At 40.6% G+C, this 16,916-nt stretch overlaps 1 protein-coding gene across 1 annotated transcript in view; it reads left to right on the top strand.

Annotated features, from left to right (window-relative positions):
- Positions 1–929: 929 nt before the first annotated feature.
- The window catches only part of FAM222B (family with sequence similarity 222 member B), an 83,157-nt gene continuing 67,170 nt past the window's right edge, over positions 930–16,916 (top strand). The window contains exon 1 of the mRNA XM_072430324.1: positions 930–994. The gene's annotated coding sequence lies outside the window, so the exon portion shown is untranslated. The remainder of the gene's footprint in view (positions 995–16,916) is intronic.

The raw sequence follows: 16,916 nt of genomic DNA, 5'->3' as shown, positions 1-16,916 counted from the left end.
TGAGAGAAATGCAACATGGCTGCTGCTTACTACCACCAGTCAAATAAATGATTGGATCCTTTTGATCCAATGTTACACAAAACCATTAGTCTTAACTACAGGATATGCCTACAGAATACGGCATTTTTATATGTTAGTGCTTAAAAGTGTAAGAAACTGCCCTGTGCATGCAATGGTCCGACAAGCCCTCCTGCAGTCCTGTACCCATTGCAGTCCTATAGGTATTATAACATCAATTACATGACACGCTTTCTTTGGCTCTGGATAAAGTTGCCCCTGCCACCTTCCTCTACCCCCATCCTGCTAACTAATATTTGGGATCTTTGAGACAATATATTGAGATCATCATGCCTAGATTGTAAGCTCTTCAGGGGAGGGTCCTCTCCTCCTCCTGTGTCACTGTCTGTCATTTGCAACCCCTATTTAATGTACAGCGCTGCATAATATGTTGGCGCTATATAAATCAGGTTTATTAATAATAATAATAATATTAATAATAATAAAATCTTTTGGGATAAAGACTTATGAATGGTGTCTATTTTTAAAGCAGCCAATCTAGGGTTGCCACCTGGCCGCTGAAATTTGTTGCCCATAAAAATGAAATAAAAAACATATACACCCCATAGCTCTGTCCCTGGAAAGATTGTGTGCTCCTCTGAGGAAAAGTTAATTACATGACTATGGACTCTGCTAGTACTTTATAAATAAATAAAAAAATCCCAGAAAAAGTGTCAAGCCTAATCCAAGCTGACCTGACTTGCATAAAGAGTAAAAATCACTGGGAGAAGTATCTACACAACATCTTTCAATCTCTCCATTCTTTCCAGCACAAAGGACCACACTGCCAGTACTGCCCTCTTCTAATATGGCGCCCATATGTAATGAAAGTGTCCAAGCTGTACGTCATTTCCGGTGAATGATGCGCGAGAGCCCGGCCCTGCAGTGTGTTAGTCTGGGATCATCCTGTCCATGGTTGCACGGCTGAGGACTCCGGGTAAGTTGGTGACAGCTGGCATCCCTGTGCCATGTAGAGGAGCTGACACTTGTGTGATGAGGGCAGGGCGGCCATGTACAGGACATACTCCGGGCAGACACTGGAGGTCAGAATATTTATTATATGCTTTCTGTCATCCCTCAATCACTGCTGTCCCTTCACATGCAAGCTGATGATCCAGATTTTCTGATTTCAAGAAGGGTCATTGGAAACCTCTTGTCCGGGGTAGGCTCCCCACTCATGTGCTGTGCTGGGGAACAAGGTCATGATTATTAGATCTGCTAAGAGATTGTGTGTTCTGATCACCCTGCACCCCTGTCATCCCCATCCCCTGCACCCCTGTCATCCCCATCCTTTCTTCACCTGACATCACCTTTCATATAGGTAGGTGGGCAAGATTACCCACCTGTGCATGCAGTCTGGTGTATTGATAAGTACCAATGCAGCACCTAATAATAAATTGTTAGTAACCAATAAATAACATGTTAGTTTCTGTAATGTGCTGTGAGTGGCATTGTCTGCCATTTACGCAGAAGACTACATACCTGACCTCATATGTCTGTACCGTGATCTAAGCGTGTCTCCTCCTCCCAGGATCCCCACCATTGGCAGTCAGTGGAGCAGGCTGTGTAATGATTGGCTTACATGGATTTATTGATGTGGGAACTCATATTATCCTTTGTTTTCATAGTGTGTAGTCCATAGCAGGACACTCTAAAGTACTAGATAATTGTTGTGCCGACTGATCCATAAAAAAATGTAAAAGAAAATATGGGGTTAAAGCAGATCTCTAGGCCAAAATAACAAAAGAAAAGTTTAGCATAACGTTTGTTGCAATATTTAGCTTTAATCCAGATATCTCCCCTGCAGTACCCTTTTTCTGCCTATGGATGTCCCCAGTCTGATGGTTAGAATCATTCAACCCATGTCATCTGAGCCCAGGGGATGAACTTATCTTTTTTTCTTTCTGCTCTCTGCTACTCTTAGCATGCTTTATGTCAGCATATGAACTGGTTGTCCCCTTGTGCTGCTTTCTGCTCCCACACTTCAGCTCTGATGTACTGATACTGCAATGGGTTGCTACCAGTGATCATTAGATACTTGTAATAATGATGTGTGATTGGTTACTGAGCTGCATTGTGTCTTTTACCTGGAATAGATGTCTCCACGAAAATAGATCACTGTATTCCAGTTCCTGTAAAATAGTTTTTACTTTACGTTAAGCAAATATCCGAATGCCTTGCTGCATGGAGCTCAGTCTGGAGGAATGGGCATTTCTAGGCCAATTGTATTTGCATGCAGACCATTCTCAGTAGCGATCATATTTAATTCTGAACCTCTATGATTAAGCGGAAGCGGAAACCATGAATGCAAAGCTGAGCCAAGAACTGCGCTGAGGGGGTAATGGACTGGATTCTGTTAGACTTTCTATGCCAAGAAATGATTCCGGTGTTATATGACTTGCCATAGCCTGCCATCATTTACCACTAATATGAAGATTCTAGTGTTGAATTGTGTGGAGCCATATTCTGGAACAAGTTCATTGCTGAAACAGCCAGAGCAAAGCTCCTGAACTCATACATAATCCAGGTCATTGAAAAGCATTGGTGACCGCCAATAATAGCCAGGCAATTAGCATTGTATAAAGGGGTCAGCAGTGGCAGCCTCCATCCTCAGTACAGGTTCTCTTTATAATTCACTGATCTGTGAATCAGTAGGGAGATTTAATTACAATGGGTGTCCTACTTTCACTGAACTGGACAGCCTATTAATTAAAGGATATTTCCATCTCTGATATATACTTATAAGGTATAATGAGGTTAGTGGCCCCGTATAGTCCTAAGAACCCCCTGCAGATTTGGGATTTGTTTGCCGTGGTGATTGCTGTGATTTTTGCCCACTAGAATCACCGGTCAAACTCACAGATCTGCTGGCCTGGAGCCAGCTTTGGCGTTTGGTTATGGGACCCCCCCCCCCAAGCCTCTGATTTAACTTTGTTGGCCTCCAACAAATCAAGGGATTCCAGTGTTGGAGCTTTGTCACCCCAAAGCAAAACATTTAGAAGTATAGAATAAAATTATTTTAAATACAAATTAGTTCCTCTTGGTATTCATTATATATCCTTACTGGATTGTTTTTCATTTTCAAGGAGTCAGTAAGCAAAGCTGCATTGCTTGTGTTCTAACAAACTTGTTTTTTTGAGAGCAAAGTAAAGGAGAGAGGCTGATCAGTGTGCTGCTTCTTTTTTCACTATCCAGTGACAGGCTTTGGGAGGAACAAGACATGGAATTGTTACTGAATTGTAGCAATGAAAAACTGAATCCTGTTCTACCAGACAAGGCTGGGCTATGTATCAGAGCTGAATAAATCTCAGGATTAATTGGATAGAAATACAAATCATTTGGCAGATAACACAGCTCCTGTATATGTATTTCTGTGTATTTAGTGTATTCTGGAAGTAAGCATTTTGTAAGAGGGATATGAGGCCCTGCTAGTAGATTGCTAACTGTTTGTGTGGCATCGGTAGTCTTGGTCAGTGACCTGTATGCAGATCAGTAATATTAGAAGTCCTTGTCTTCATACTCCAGGTCCTACATTGTGCTAAGTGCTTGCCCACAGCCTGGGATGTCTGACATAAAGGAGGAGGATGCAGGTGGAGCAAGAAATAAACATTATATATACACTGACCAGCCAAACAGTGAAACCTCTTAATTGTATAGAACCCTCCTGTGCCACCCAGACAGCTCAGACCCATTAAGGCATGCCCCGTGGTATCTGGTGTTGACGTTGGCAGCTGGTCTGCCTTCCTTTCATAGTGCACCCTGCTGCCATCTCTTTCCCTATAAACAAGGCACGATGCCATCCACATATTCTACAAGAAATTGCCACTCCTCAGACCAGACTGTCGACTTCTTCTTCACGGTCCAGTTCTGATGCTCGTGTGCCCATTGTAGATTGGCATTGGACAGCCGTAAGCACAGCAGCACACCAGGAAAGGTGGCAGGACTTAGATAAAGCACACCACAATACATGATGATGATGTGTTAGTATACTGTGTGCTGATAGCATATCCACAGAGAAGTATTATTAAAGTGTCATTCAGAATGTATAACGACGCACATACCGTTGGGCAGTGCAGCACCGGCCATGGCTTATCCCAACTCTGACAAGTGCCATTGTAAGGAGATTATATATTGTATCCCAATCACCTAACTGTGGTTTTAATATTTTAGCTGATTGGTGTATTATCTTATTCATCACCCCTTAGCAAACCAAGTGCATGGGTTACATTTATTTTTATTCCCAGAGTTCAGCTTTGGGAAAACTTTTATACAATGTGGCCAGATATAATATAAAAAGAAATATGGCTGGAAAGCGTCCATGTCCCACTAGAGGGGTAAAGTTGTAGAACAGAATGAAGTATTCCATCTTCAGTGTCATGTGCCACACAACCAATGAAGGGAATAATAAATCAGGAGCCGCGTGCTAATTAACAGGAATTAGACAGATGCCCGTGTCTGGATCTGAGCTCGGTGCCGGATCAATGCCCTTGTTGCATATTATTGCAGTCTTTATGCTGTCTCATGCTGCAGTCCAGTGTATGAATAAACATCACTCTCCTTACTTCTAAAAATCACATCATGGCAGGGGAGAATCTTCCTCCGCACACCATTCACAAACAGGATGGATCTGATATTCCGAGGCTCTTGTAGGCTTAGTCTCCATTATAAAATACATTTATATACACTGCATTTATATTCATGTAAACACCAACCATGCTCTGTGGCTGCAGCTCTAAATGGGATTCCATGTGGATTTCCTATTCTACATCCTACACAAACAGAGATCTGGGCTGGGAAATGCTATTTATGAATCCACACAGTTTGCTGTTATTTATTAACACAAAGCAGAATACAGCAATGGCTTCCAAAATGTAGCCACCAGCTCGATGTTTACTCCAGTTAAGCCAGTAAAGACAATTTTAATTAGTTTACACTTGCTGCATTTTTATTTACAATTTTTATGTATGTTCAGCTATTTGGGTTGAGTTTTTTCTTGAAGAGGTTCTATCCATCCCCCAGCCAGTAAAAGAAGAAGCAGCACACTAGTAAGGCAATCTGTCACTGCTTTCTCCTTCTATCAGCATGCCTTTTGCACCGCAGCACACCTGACTGGTCAATTGTGCTGCTTCTAACTCTTCGTATAAGTCCTACTGTACAGGTGTTGCAAGATGGAGATAATTTTAAAGCATAACTGAATTTAAATGTACTTTTTTTCCTATTGTGAAGGTAGGCACCACATACTTTCAGAATATGGTTTACTTCTCAGTGGAACCTCCTCCAACAATGAAAAATTAGGGCTTCCATGATTACTGCTGCTATCATCTCCATGCCCTGTGATTATTTTCTTTGGCTATTGGAAGGCTAATAGTGATGTAGCTGCTGCAGAAGAGTTACATGATCTGTTGTTTGCATGGTGAACATGAGGACATTGGCACACACAGATAGGGCAAGGTGATGGTGCCAATGGGCAGGCTAGGATGTTGGGTATAGCTTGCCAGGGTCATGACAATGGGATACTTATAAATATATATAACTATATTTTGGTATAATTGAGATTTTACTTCCCTATATCATTATTATTAAACAGTACTTATATAGCGCCAACATATTACGAAGTGCTGTACAATTATTAGGGGTTGCAAACGACAGACAGACAGTGACACAGGAGGAGGAGAGGACCCTGCCCTGAAGAGCTTACAATCTATTAGTATTGAGGGTTTTAAGAGTCAGAAGAAGACAGGTAGGCATGTTTGTTATAGTTATATTATTAATTAAATTGCTGTCTGTACATATCAGGACCGTTATAAATTTTTGGCATTTTACAAATGAAAACTGCAGCTAATCACCAGGTAGGTTGTGTCTCCTGGGTCAGATGAGTCTTAAAACGTTCATGTGTCATTTGAATGTACCTTAAGTTCTTGGTAAACGTCGCCTAAAAATATGCAGTACAATTACATACATGGCTAAAGTGGAATTCCTAAATGAGAATCAGTATATTGATTAAACCTGCCTGGTTTAGCCGGGAGATATTGAGACTGTTTACTGGATACTGCATGCTTTCATTAGCTTGAAAGGAGCCGTCTCTGCGGTGTAAAACAAAGCGCACACCTTTCAGTGAAAATGAGAGAAATTTTAGACAGCCGCATGTTGTGAAGTTTTATTGCTAGCTCCAGAGAAGTCAATAAATAATCACAATCTCTATTTAAAAGCCTATGTGTGGAACAGTTAGAAGCTGGTGGGAGAGCTGAGAATTTTAACTGAAGGAATTTATAAGAGGAAACCTGCTATGCCAAACACCTGCGTTAATCTTGTACAAACCTCTCGTTCTGCTGTTACTGTCCTCGGCAGACTGCATTGGGGCAGGATAGGCAAAGTCATTTTTTTCCATGCTAATCACTTTACCTAATGGTTTCTATAAAGTTTACCTGTTGTCAGCACACAGCAGAAGCAGATATTAAGGGCAAAAGTCAACCTGTGCTTAGCCTATACCTTATAATGAAGGTATGTAGGCATCAACAAGTTACCAGTGTATAACAAATTTGCCTTCCGGGGCACGTGGCTCAATTATCCTCAAACTGAATTTCAATGCCAATGCTTCCAGGTTGCTAAGGATAGACACCCCTGTATCTTCAGTTTGCTGATTCAAAGGACAGATATTTGGATATAATGGGTAAGGGTGGGGGTTGTCTGTTATTGTGAGATAGATGTTGGAGCTCTCCCAAAGTCATTGAAGACCTATTGATGCCTATAGTTTCTCTACAGAATTATGTTTTTGCCAGATGGGAAGAAGCTGTAGGTAAGTGGCAGTCCCTGTATTGTGACCCAACTCATTACTCACCTGGGTGGCTACTGAAAAGTGCTGGGTGGTGCACCCAACTAAAAGTGGCTGGGGAGAACACAGCCTATGTAACAGCCTTTTATTCTGTTTTGGCACAGACATACTTTAAATGGGCACACGTGTGAACTGCTGTTGATAGAACACTGTCTGCTGACTTGTGCCATATGTTTGTCTGGTTGGGTGATCATTGTGTCGGTGAAAGGTGGCTTGGCTCCCTGTCAAATGTATGAAATGCCACCTTATCCAGGAACCATTTCTGTTGTCCCTAGTAATGTCTCTTCTTTAAAGCATATATCGTAGTGACACAACAATCTAATCCCAAGTATTACAGTGAATAGAGTGTTGAATGATTTCTTAAACCAGAGGTGCACATCTGTTGTGGTTTGAGGGATGAGGTGTGTAAATCTTCTTGTTCTGGTCACCCTTGGCCTAAACACCCATTTTTTTCTTTACAGTTCTGTTGTAACCCAACCCAACTTCAGTGGAAGTTTTTGTTGCATAGATTCCTTGCCCCAACTGCAATGGAAGATTTTTGGGTTGCATGGCCCAAGTTAGAATAACAATTTCTGAAGCATATTCTTCTCCGTTTCCATTCCGACCGGGCTGTTCCTCTGTACAAAGACAATGAAATGTTATTGTTTTATTGGTAGCAAAAAAAAAGTAAAACTGTGAAAAAATAACAAACATCTGGAGGAAATACTGGTATTTGGCTCAGTAACATTATTGGGTATAAAATAAGCACTCCAGAGTGGATGAGCCTCTTAGAAGTAAAGATGAAGAGGGGTGCATAGCTCTATGAAAGAGTGCATGAATGTGGTGCAACAGTTGAAGAATAATGTTCCTTAATGTAAAATTGAAATATAGAATTCTGTAGAATTTTTCAAAAATCTACAGTACATTAAATCATTAAACGAGAAAATCTCTGTACACAAAGGACAAGGTTGAAATTCAATATTGCATGGCCATGATCTTTCTCCCTGCACTAAAAACAGACACAACCAGTGCATCTGTTCACGGACACTTCTGAAAATGATTGTAAACAAGAATGTTGATTGCAAAAAAAAAGAAATTCTATACAAACATGAACCAGAAACACTGCCACCTTCTCTGGGTTTGGGCCAGTTTAAGATGAACTAAGGGGAAGTGGAAAACTGTCTCGTGGTCTGTAGAATCATAATTTGAAACTCATGGATACATCCCAGTGCTCAACCCAGAAATTTTTTTAAACCGGGTGGGAAGAAATTGTAGGTGGGTGGCAGCCCCTGTATTGTGACCAAACTCTTTAGCAACCACCCAAAAACAGCCGGGTGGGTGCTGAAAATTGCCGGGTGGTGTGCCCAGCTAAAAGGGCCTGGGGAGAACCCTGCATCCTCCAAGCCTTAAAGGAGAGGGACCATCGTGCTTGGCTATGCAGCCAGCATGCGTGATAGTACCGGGGGACATTAGTGCACATGGTTTACTTGGTGCTGAATAATATTTATGGGTTTTGGACCAACCCATGCTACCACTTGGTTACTCTTTAAGGGAAGACATTTCTCTGCATCTGTATATATTGCCACAACGTGGCAATAAAGGATTTTGGGTGCAGTCCATACCTGTCACCCATTACAAACTGCATCATTATTATTATCAATAAACAGGATTTATATAGCCTCAACATATTACGCAGCGCTGTACAATAAATAAGGGTTGCAAATGACAGTTACAAACAGCAAACAGTGACAGGAGGAGGAGAGGACCCTGCCCAAACATCCCAGCAGCTAAAACCCTATATCGGCTAAAAAGTACAACATCATTTCACTTTCAGAACCACAGCAGTTGGTCCCCCCAGTTCCTAAACATTTACAGAATGTTGTTGAAAAGTGATCATTGCAGCACTGTGGTTTTCTTGTCCCTGTGTCAACTTTTTTCTGTTTTTGAAAAATGTTGCTAAAATTCAAAATCTATTTTCAAAATCAAATCTATTTTCAAAATCTATTCTCAGTTTCCACATCCACTATATTGTCTTTGTCCTATTTCTAGATTAATATAGGGTTCAAATGAATAATTGAATTCTGTAACAGGGCACCCTGACTTTTGTTTTTTAGAAATAGGGATGTACCTGTATGGCCTGCTAAGGGTAAAAATCTCTTATATAATGAGTTCCACACCTTCCAATTTTGCAATAATTTTCCATAAAGCGACTGGGGGGCCGTACCTACAATCATTAAAAAGCAGATATAATCAATTTGATCTGCTGCTGGATATTGGCCAGGATACATTTCAGATGAATTGCATTTTGCTGATTTCTCTGAGTATCTGTTTGCCAATTTCTGCAATCTGTGACGGATTGCGCAAATCATTAATCTGCTTGTCTAGATTAATGATTCATGCTTTGTTCCGCACCAATATTCAGACGAATCACAGCTTGGCTGCATATTATCAGATTAGCCCAATTCATGGTGAACAGCAAATTGATTCTCATATCATTTTTTCGTGGGTGTGCTAAAATTTTTGCAATATATAAGTGACCCAGATAGTTTTATTTTTTTATTCTTAATAAATGTGGAGACTTATTCCTCATTGCCTGTGACATTTCGATTACGCAGTATTGCATATTTGGTGGAATTTTAGCATTGTCCTTTCCCCCGTCTGGTGTTTGGATTAGAGGAGTCCTGTGCCAGCAGGGTTTTATCACTGCCATAGCCGCACAACTCTTTTTGACACATAATTATAGGGAACTTTGTAATTGAGAGACATTGTATTAAGTAACATAATTAGACATAGCTGTTGCAGAATTATGAGCCAGAGATCTGCAGTCATTATGGAGCCCGGTGATCAATCATAGTGTTTCTGCTCCCCAATGTCTTATTATTATTGTATGCTCCTTCATCCTGCTATCACGCTTCTCCCTGCTCAGACATATAACACGTCAAGTAGAATTTTCCTGCAGATAATATACTTAGAACCTGTGTGTACTGGAACAATAACACGTTCTGTTTAATATGTCATTTTTATGTCCTATGGACTGTGATATTGTAATATGTAGTAAGACGTTTTGGGGTAAATACGGTAAAATGTCAGGAGGGTGATAAAATGCAACCCAGGAATTCTCCCCTCTGTCGTGGAATTTAGAGACTTGGTAAGGTTTGAAGGAAAGTGTTTTTTTCACAGTTTATAACCACTCATCTGCTTGTTATAATAAAAGCACACACCTATAGGTTCTCCAAAGATGTATGCGTATATATGAAAAAATATATATACACACATCTTTGGGGAATCCTATAACTTATAAAATACAAAAACATAGACAAAGTTTTGACTCCAGAATAATTGAAGTGTTTTTTAATTCATCTTTACGTGACAAACAATCTGTGCTGCTACTGACGCGTTTCACTGAGAGCATATTACTGTGCTAAACGCGTCAGTGCCATAGTAAGAAATCATGAGCAGTTAATACACCTTGACTTCTCTGACGTAAAGATCCTTTTACAAATATTTTATGTTTTTATATTTACTATTTATTTTTACATTTTCAGGTAAAAAAAAAATGCAGAACACTACAATTAACCTCCCTGGCAGTATGATTATTTTAGTATTCTTAAATGTCAAAGCAGTGTATTCTGTTTTAATTTCCCCAACGCCCCACATGCTAACCAGTCCCATTAATTACGCCAGGGGCAGGGGACACAGATGCCAGGCAAGCAACGCTGGAGGACGCCCTGGGCTCCTTCGGACATGGTAAGTCCTTTACAATGCCACCCTGAGTGTGGCTCGGGGTTACTCCTTTTAGTACTAAAAATTAACCCTGATCCACACTTCGGAATACCACCAGGGGGGTTAAGGTGAAAAAATGAAACCAAAACCAAATAATTAAAGGAAAAAGAACTAGGTAATGAATTCCAGCATACACATGGCATAGTGATCATAACATAAAATACCATATACCCATCAAAAAAAGAAAGGGATGAGGGGGACGAAAAAGAAGAGGGGCCTGATTTATTAAAGCTCTCCAAGGCTTGAGAAGATACACTTTCATTAGTAAACCTGGCTGATCCTGCAAACCTGTAATGGATCTGGTCCAGGATTGAAAACATTTGCTACTAAATAGCAAATGACTTTAAAGGAATCCATTCCGGAGTTTCAGGATCACCCAAGTTTACTAATGTAAGCGTATCTTCTCTAGCCTTGAAGAGCTTTAATAAATCAGGGCCATAGTGTGAGAGGTGGATTTATAAAGTGGCATGTGAAGATTCAAGTACAGGGGTCAGCAATGTGTTATGGCCTCTAGGCCATTTATGGGGTGCACACTAGGCTGGACCCGCCTCAATGGCTCCGCCCACCACCAGGGAACGCCCCCTGAAGTGAAATCCCTCTCCTCCGTATGCATACGGAGGAGAGGGATTTCACTTTAGGGCCCTTTAGGGCGTCTTTCTTTATTTACCACAGCGACGGAATATCAACACTGGCCGTGGTAAATAGGGGAGCAACAGCAAGGAGGTGGCACTGAAGCTCCAGCGGCTCTGCCAGTTCCTAACGCCCCCTGGCCGTCCGCCCGGCAACCCGCCGCTCCGGAGCCGCAGGTTGCCGGCTCGCTTTAGGCCGGATCGGCAAGGGGGCGCTAAGCCGAATTTGCCAGGGGGCGTTAGGCCGGAACAAACTACCAGCTAGGCCGTATCTGGCCTAAAGGCCGGAGTTTGCTGACCCCTCTTCTAGTGGCACCTTGAACTCCTCAGATTAGCAATTGGTTATTTCACCAGAGACACTACTGCAGTGTTCTACATAAACATTTTAGTTGATGACATTGCCTCTTTAAGAACTTTGTCAAGTTAACATCTTTACTGTGTGTCTTTGAACTCATTTAGACTCTTATGACAGCTAAAGACTGGAATGTGGTGAGATTGTATAGTGTGCGAAGTCTCTTCTGCATTTTTAGTTGCATCAGCTAGCATTGTGTTATGACAGCTTGAGGAAAAAAACAAGGCTAGGAACAAGGACACCAAGCTAGGAGTGATAAAGAAGGGGGTGGACTATATAATTACAGTAATACTGGAATACTTTATCCTGGCCAATAATTTTGTTTTATATATTTAAACTTTATCATTGGGAAATGCAAGAACTTTCAGATTTTTGTTATACTTTTACTGATATGATCTGTTTTTTATTCATCTGACTTTATTCTGTTTTATATATAAGTTCTATAGTATATGTCATCACTGTGATTACGTAGCTTACACTCTGATAACCATAAACTTTCCGATTTAAACATACAGGTTATGGGTGGGGGTGGTGACTGGTGGGTGGGCAGCAATGTGCAGCCTGATGGGTAGGAAAAAAGTGAGAAATAAAGGTCTGCAGCAGTATGACAAAGAAAAATGTGAGGTTTGTAGTGTATCAGAGACATACAGTATTGAACCCAGAATTTTTTTTTAAGCTAGGTGGGAAAAATTTGTTGGTGGGTGGCTGCCCCTGTATTGTGACCCAACTTATCAGTAACCCCCCAAAAACACCTGGGTGGTGCACCCGGCTAAAAGGGGTCGGGGAGATCACTGACATAGATGGCATAAATGGCATTTATTATTAGGGAAAAGATCTAATTTTTTCTCTTTCTCTCCATAAGAGTTGTCAGGTATACCTGTAGCAGGGCCTTTAGGGAATCACCCTTGTTTAAGTAACGTACAAGTCTATAGGAATTCAAAAACCTTTTGAAACAGGTTAAATGCACCTGTCAATGTATTGTGAATGATCTCAGAAGCTTCTTATACTGATTTTAAATGGATTTCATTGACATAGTTACTTAACCATCCCATGTCGGTCCTAAAAGCCATTTAAGCTTTCTGATAAGGCTAAGCTCCTCTACAGGTCCCACATACACCCAATTATAAATAATAAGTTTCAAAAACCACTCAAAAACAGCAGAGTGGCTACTAAATAGTGCCTGGTGGTGAGCCCAGCTATAAAAGGGTCTGGAGATAACACTAAATTACTAACCATTTTTTCCAAAAAATGTACTTTTTAGCTTCAAAATTGTTTAATTTAACCCTTCCACCTTTTGATTCCATGTTGGTTGTTCAGAAGTGTAAAGAGGGCCTGCACAATCCATCCTGGGAGATCTCGGTGGTTGAGCAGGCTCTATTTTTCACCTGAATGAATGTAGTAATGACACTTTTCACATGGGATGAGAAGGGTGCAATTAGTTAGGCAGTGTTTGGGCTTTACAGGTTAAGGGCAGAAGTATGTCCTTATTCTAGCTGTTCAGATTAATTTCTAGAATGTGGAATGGATGCTTCTGCAAAGAGAAAGCAGAATCTAGTTTGGTGAAAGAGCCAAAAAACTTTAGAGGTGCAGTGATCGTGGGCTGTGTGGAGACCATAGGGACATTGGTTTTGTCTTTTTAAAACAAGCTAGGTGTATTAGGAAACAAAATAAGATTTCATTTTAGTGGTGTTAAATGTTAGGAAAGGGTACGGTTTATTTATTTTTTGGTTCACATCTACTTGGTGTTCAGCTTTAAATGTATTAAATTGCTGTGATTAGGTTCCTTTCCAGAAAATGTAGACAAGAAAAACATCTGTAATAGTGAATTAATAGTTCTTTTTCATCTCCCCTCTCAACCAGTCACTTCCTTTTCCCCAGAGCGGTAAGCTTAGTCATGGTTTTCAAGGCTGGTGTGTGTGCAAAAACTACAAGTAAATTCACGAAGGCTTTTGTCTTACTGAGCTATAATTCATTTGTACATTTCCTTTTGTTACCTAGGCAGCACTTCTGTCTCCTGCATTATATTACTGTATGCTTAACTTGCAGTATTTGTCTTTTTTAGCTTACAATGCGTAGTGACAAAGGTGTTGTTAGCACACGGCTAGCATTTTTTTCCCCCACTGTCTGCAATTGATTCAGTCTGGCATCGGGCAAAATATCCTGGAGATAAAAATCTCTCAATGCATAAAGGTACCCATACATTTCGGTTGTTGATTATTCAATCATAAACTAGCAAGCCCTTGAAAGATTGTTCTCTCTACCAGACACGCACATCCATCAACTGGACAGAACATGGCTGGCAACTTATTTTCTGCTGACATAAAAAAATGCTGTACATAATTGTCTAACTCATCCGGGTAATGTCTCCGCCATTGGAATTGGTTAGATGTGATTATTTGTTCTCCATACACAATGTAGAATGCTGTCAAGCCTGGTTGGCATTTTATAATTTACCCAATGCAGATGCGGAACATTAGGCCAGTTTATCGATGGTTTGCATTACAGCAAGCCACTAACTGTTGAATAGATGTGGAAGAATGAAACAAAAAAATATTATGTGTCTTCCCATTCCTTAGAAGGTCTGAATCAATAATAGACGATTTTCTTTATGGGTTTAATGTATTGGTCAATATATAATACCCAGTCAGACACAGCTTGGCTTCACCTGCAAAGAAAAACAAACGTTTTACAGTAAGGAAATATTTCTGGGTTTCTGATTTAGGGGATCCTGTATTCTGCATAAAAGCATCCTTCTCAACTTCAGGAATGATTATTGGCTTTACTTATTTTCCTGGAGTTCCACTTTTTCTTGCACTCCAAGATTGTAAGCTCTTTGGGACAGGGTGCTGTCCTCCTCTTGTGTCAGTGTCTGTAATTTGCAACCTCCATTTAATGTACAGCGTTGCATAATATGTTGCTGCTATATACATCCTGTTTATATCTCAGGTTATGCTCACTTGTAGGATACTACATGAAAACGTTTGTCTCTCTTCCTAAGTATCCTCTGGATACTTCTAATGACTTGGAGAGGATAGCAGTTACAGGATAACTATTGTAAACCCAAAATACAGCATTGTAATATGTTGCAGCATACCAGTCCTTGAATGTGATGGTTGCACTAGTTTTCATTTCTCAGTTGCTTTGTGAAGTAGGGACTCATCACCTACCCCCTTCAGCAGCCCTGTTTCTGGTTGTAGGGGGACTGGTAATTCAGCCATGCAGATGAATGCACACCCGCTGGTCCCCAATAGTCTCCTTTTACAAACATCATTCCTTTGGATCTTCAGAGGACCCTGCTCTGCCAAATGGAAACTTGAAGAAGAACCCCACTTGCTGTACACTGAACAAAATAGAAAAGTCAGCACTAGAATACCGTTACCTTTTATTTAGGTAAAGTATTTATTTTCATTGATGGGAGTGGGGAATGTGTCTTGGAAAGCAGCCCAGAGAGGAGCTTTAATTGTCACTAGAGGTAGGTACACTTCCCCTTTAATAGTAGATATCTTCCCCCCTTCCTTAGTTGATTCCATAAACTACTCACTGCTAATATCACATTGTTTCTATTGTTATCTCATGTATACATAACAGGATGTTTTTTTAACTATAAGAACATTGATATCTCAATCAGGGTGGTGCCTTGCTGTGAATTTCCTCTGAATATTTACTTTCGTGTAATTCTGCTTATACAGAACACTAAGAAAAACAAGACCTGCTGCTCTTCAGTTTTCTTTTATATTTTCTTGTCTGTGTTGCTGGCACATTGCACAAAGCAGCCAACGGTTTTGTTTAGTATTTAATGCCAGATCATAATTGTTTTGAACAGTGACTCGATGACAATGAGCAACTCATCACATGAAACGTTCTGGACTCGCAAATTCTGATGCACAGCGTTATGATCTGCAGTGTATGCTATATGCAGCGGCATTTCTTGATAGGACATGACTTTTTAAACCATAGAACGTCTTTATTACTCGTTGTCATTAACATAGTCAGCCTTTAGTGAGACAATCCAAAAAACTTTGTCAAGGCACAGCACATTATACCATTACAAAGGGGTATTTAGATGTTGTCAACTCAAACCCAGAAAAGTTTTTTTCCTTACTCCAAACAGTGGAGTGTTTCCCTTTATACCCCTGTGGCTAGCTGTATAGCCGGAACCACTGGTGTTTAGCACAGATACGGCCTAATTATACAGTCATTTGTTTCCAGTCTGCTCTGATTAACAAAATGTAGAAGTTTAACATGCACCAGTTGCTTAGGAAATTGGCCAGTGAACTATAAATGCATTTCAGCAAGCGCTGCAACAAAGCTAAATCCAAGCTCTGACTGTAGTCATATTCTAGGGTACTTACATGTGGCATGAATGGGTGTAATCCCCTACTACTTTTGCTACATGGTGGCTGTTAGGAACTTCTTGGTGCTAAGACTTTGATTTACTCAAATAGAATGCAAAAAGTGCTTTACTTTTGGGAAAACTAAGGGGGATTACCTAAATATGATTACCAGGAAAAGAAAGTCCAGTGGACGAATGTACTCCAGAAATACCTGCATGAAAAAAGAGAGGTCCCCGTTTTTTATATGTATTTTGGCCTTTGCAGGACTATGTTCCAGGTTCGAAATGTTGGTGCTATATAAATACTGGCTAAAAATATTAATATCTGGATGGATGTATATAGCTATCCATATCTTCTGAGTAGACCCTAATCCAAGACAATGAAAAGTTAAGCCATGGTGTTCCTTGGTACCTTCACCACCCTCTGTCTGAGATCACTGGGCCCTTGAACGCCACACATGTGCACAAGAAAGAGAATTCGCAATGCTGAATTAAGTGGAAGGAGACTGCAGATATTTTTGCATACAAATATAGTGAAATGTTTGGTGAAGCTGGCAAAATAGAATCCCATACAAATCAGTCTTTCAGAATTGGCACTGTGATTTTTGGATGGCATTAGCAGTTTGTGTATTGATAGCACTTGGTGCCTGGGGTTCTCAGGAGACTCTGTCAAAGGGCAACGGAGGGCAACGGAGGACAACTACTCCAGGCATGAAGAAAAGTCACCCACACCTTCCAGACCCAAAATGCTTAACTTCTGTTTCCCCTTCTATCATCCTTCACATTCCTATTGTCTATTGAGGCTGCCCATCATATTGGCGGGCCAGTAGGGAATGTTTGGGGCGTGCACCACCCCTGTCCAATATTCATCCATGACACAAGGGTTTGAGAAGTTGCAGCAGGTATACTCATATCTGTTTGCCTCCCTCCAGTGACAGATTCTTTTTTAAA

Source organism: Pyxicephalus adspersus, chromosome 1 (assembly GCF_032062135.1).
Source record: "Pyxicephalus adspersus chromosome 1, UCB_Pads_2.0, whole genome shotgun sequence".
NCBI classification, from domain to species: Eukaryota; Metazoa; Chordata; class Amphibia; order Anura; family Pyxicephalidae; genus Pyxicephalus; species Pyxicephalus adspersus.
The sequence above is the reverse complement of the archived record's forward strand: the minus strand, read 5'-3'. Positions and strand labels throughout refer to the sequence as shown.